The following is a 4,225-nucleotide window of genomic DNA, read 5'->3' as shown; positions in this document are numbered from 1 at the left end:
GTTTGGTGTAGAAGTCTCTAAAACAATTTAGTACATCTTTGGGATGGTGATGCACATTGCCTGAAGGGTCTTTGATGTGGGATATGAAAAATTGTTCCTTTTTGGTTTTTAAGTAAGAGGCCAGTGCTTTTCCAGCTTTGTTGGATGTTTGATATATTTTCGTTTTATATTTAAGAATTGTCCCTGCAGCAAGATTTGTGATCTCCTTATTAATTGAGAAGCGTAAAGTCAGTACTTTGTGGAGATTGGTAGGGTTGGAAACACTATAGTAATGTTGTTCGGCTGTAGTTAGCTGAGAATAAAGGTCATCTAAGTGTTTTTTGCGTAGAGCTTTCATTTTTCCAGAGTAAGCCATGATGTGACCTCTCAAGGCAGCTTTAAAGGCATCCCAATTATTCACTACCGAAGTGTCACTGTCTTGATTATCCGCATAGAATTGTTGTACAAAAGACTCTATGGATAGGATGAATTGAGGGTCTTGTAAAAGAAAATTGTTAAGCTTCCACCGAGATGACGGTTTCCGAACATCAGAAAGACTGAAAGAGGTACAAACAGGGGCATGATCAGAAATAATGATATTTTCTATTTTGGAATCTATAATGGTACCTGTAAGGTTTTTAGTGGAAAAAATATAGTCAAGACGAGAGAGAGTATTATGTGGGGAAGAGTGGAAAGTACAGTCAAGTTGAGTGGGGTGAGATATTCTCCATGTATCAATAAGACCAGTTTCGGCTAAGCATCCTGAAAAGGATTTGTGTGTTTTGTTATTTTTGAACAAGCAGCTAGATTTTCTATCCAGAAAAGGATCAAGGACTTGATTCATATCCCCACACATAATTAAATTGGTAAAGTTTTTTTGAAGTATCATTTGTTTGATGGTGGTCCAAAACTTGGGATCTGGGTTGGTGGGGCCATAAATATTCAGAATGGTAACATCAGTAGAATCTATTTTTAGTTTAGCCCAAACCCATCTGCCATCTGTGTCCGCACCTTGGTCGAGAACTTTTTATGATAGTTTCTTGCTGATTAAAATAGCTACCCCATTTTTTTTAGCAACAGCAGGACTAGAAATGATTTCTTTGATCCAACAGGACTTCAGTTTCAGTGTTTCTCTAACAGATAAATGTGTTTCTTGTATACAAGCTATGGAGGGGTTTAGTTTGTTAAGATGCGAGATGACCTTACACCTTTTGATGGGATTATTGCAACCTTTAATGTTCCATGTGACACATTTAAAAATCATAATAACAGTTTAAATGTTATGATAACATAGCAATAATATAAGACCATATACATGCAAATGTTAGGTGCTCTAGAACAGTGTCTGAAATAGCATTTGTGAACCATATAGATGCAAATAATGAGTGCCCAAGAACAATATTTTGAATACCAATTAATGAGAAAAGGACACATTAGGAAAACACATGAGGTAATAGGATGAGGGTTGGGGTGTCTGATCATAAACGGTTGCCTAGTGGCTTGGAGATATGGAATAGAACACTGATCAGACTGGAAAAAAAAAGGAGGCTAGGGGAGTTTCAATTTGTAGGGAAGGGTGACACCCGCTGAGTCGTCAAAAGGGAAGTAGAGTGACTCAAGATGGAAGATGGACGTCACGAGGCCACCCGTCCCACGTCATATATATAGGAGATAATCATGGCATTAAATTTGTAATAGTAAGGAGAGAAAGGGAGTAAAACGTTCATGTAACAAAAGAGGTGGAGGTACTTGCAGGCGAGGTAGTGTCCATGTTATCGGATTTGATGGATCGTATAAATGCTTTTAGGTCTGCTGGTTCTTCAAACATTCTGGTACGGCGTTCATATGTTATTTTGAAAGAACAAGGGTGGTATAGCCCATAACGTATATTGAGCTGTTTCAAGGCTGGGCGAAAGGATAAGAATACTTTCCTGCGCTGGGCCGTGCTTTTAGCGACATCCTGTGAAATGAAAATCTTAGAGCCATTCCATATAAGGGATTTACGTTCCTTTGCTGCGGATATAATGAGCTGAAGTTGGGAGTATTCCAGAAGATAAAAGATCATTGTTCTGGACGAAGGTCAAGGAGAGGTGGAAGTAGATAGTTGGCCGACTCTATGAGCACGTTGAATATTAAGTGTTAGATCAGGGGGTAAGTGAAGCAGCTTTGCTAAAAATGTTTGCAAAAAGACAATGGTATTAGTTCTCTCTGATCCCTCTGGCAGCCCTGAAATGTGGAGGTTATTACGTCTGCTGCGATTTTCCAAATCTTCATTGTGTTTTTGAAGTTCTTTTATTGCATTTTCCAGTTGTGTTACTTTAGGTGTAGTTTCTTCTACTAGATCCACTCTCTTCTCCACCTCGTCCATTCTATTCTCAAAACCCCTCCATCTGTCGTCCAACTGTTGTAATTTTAAATTTGTAGTCTCGATGAAGGGTTTGAGTGATCTAATCTCTGCCAAAATGGCATCCAAAGCAGGGTCCGAGATGCCCAACAGAGGAGGTGAGTCACTTTTGGGTCTCTTGAGGTTGGCGGTGGGAGTATTAGGTTCTTTGGTAGTTGAAGTATTGTTTTTTTTGTTGGCCGCCATGATATTGGATGCAAAATATGGATATATGAGCAATTGAAAAGAGCTTGGTTAGCAATATTAATGATGTAAGGTAAAGAATTGCAGAACGTTGTTACATGTAGAGCAATAGTAGGTTCCGTTTCAAATCGAAGCTATTTTGAGAAGGGCTTGTGATGGTAAGCACATATGTATAGAGTCTTTAAATAGCAACTTCGTGGGGTTCTATGTACCAAAGTTTACAATTATTACGTCCATATTATTTAGGTAGTACTACACCTGATAGAGGAGGTTAATAGAAGCACTGTTGAATAATAAGGCGTACACTTAGGTGTGAGTTGAGAGTGCTATAAGCTTTGTAGTGGTAGGAAGCTTCCAGTTAATATGGGTATCCAGTTACAGTCAAGTTCAATTTTGAGTTGTAGTTATACCCAGTTCCATGCATATTCCTGCATATAGAATGCGTGGTTCACCTATGTGTGCTCGCTATCAGAACCAAAATCGAGCAACAAATAGAAAGGGTTGTGTCACATGAGTGGCAAAACATGGAGGAGATCCTGTGCAATAAAACAGTATTCCTTTCTATGTTTCTTTATTGTTGTTTTTCCTCTTTATTTAGTCCCAAAAGTCTCAGAGATCATGAAAATGGGATGTTCAATTTCTTCTTTGTGTGGAAGGGTATAGCCGAGATATTGGTTATATTTAAATCGTTTCTGTGTCTTGTGGCGTGTGGCTTTATATAAAGCCATATTGGGCTTCCTAATCCTCTTTTTTTTTTTTTCTCAGGGAAAGCTTTATTTATGGTGCTGTTGCGTGCCGGCACCAGAGGCAGCAGTTTTGAGGCGGGGAAGAGAAGGAGGGCGGACCAGGCCGCAGCCGGCGCGTCACGTAACACGTGACGCCGACACTTACTTCACTGTGGGCGGATGCCGGAAGGCGGCTGCGGTGGTCCCCGGAGCTTGTAAGCTGGAGCTGGTGAGCCGGCGCGGGCAAACGTGGAGCTGTGCTGAATTTCGTTCAGCGGTTCGTGGAGGAGGTCCGGACCATGGCGCAGGAAGGAAAAGGTAACTAATAGGGGAAAAGAATAATGGGAAATGCCTTATTTAGTACACGGTGAGACGGAGCTGCCAGGTCACGCCGCCATCTTCGTCGGCGTCAAGCCACGCCCGCGATTCCATAGATTTTAAGGCCAAGGAAGGAATGTATTTGTATGTGATGCAACAAATGTGGGTTTTGTTAGGTTTAAGAAGTTGTCACGCTCACCTGGTCTCCACGGGGGCATAGCACGTGGCTGCACGAATGATGTCTGCACTGGCGTGGCACTCCGCGGATGATGATGCTTGCCATGACTTCTGCCTTGTTATCACCCCAAGAGGCGTTTGTTTGCAAGATCCAAATAAGATATTAGCTACTGGGTTGTGTTGGATTGAACCTACCTCCTTAACCACTTACTGCCCTGCTCCTCTTCGATCTCACCTTAGAGTTTAAGGAGGTAGGCTCTCCGTCCTGCGGTCTCTAGTAGGGGCGCAATAAGCACAGTCTTTCCCGGATCTAGTTACTTCACTGATCCGATTGCCGAGTCTTGGAGAGCTGGTTCAAACAAGTAAGTCTCTATGCCAATGATTGCTTGGTATAGGTGCTTGAAGTCTTTATTTTAGTTATTTAGTTTTTGACCTGTAT

This window comes from Ambystoma mexicanum, chromosome 2q, assembly GCF_040938575.1.
Source record: "Ambystoma mexicanum isolate Mex_15411 chromosome 2q, UKY_AmexF1_1, whole genome shotgun sequence".
NCBI lineage: Eukaryota > Metazoa > Chordata > Amphibia > Caudata > Ambystomatidae > Ambystoma > Ambystoma mexicanum.
Note: the sequence above shows the minus strand (reverse complement) of the source record.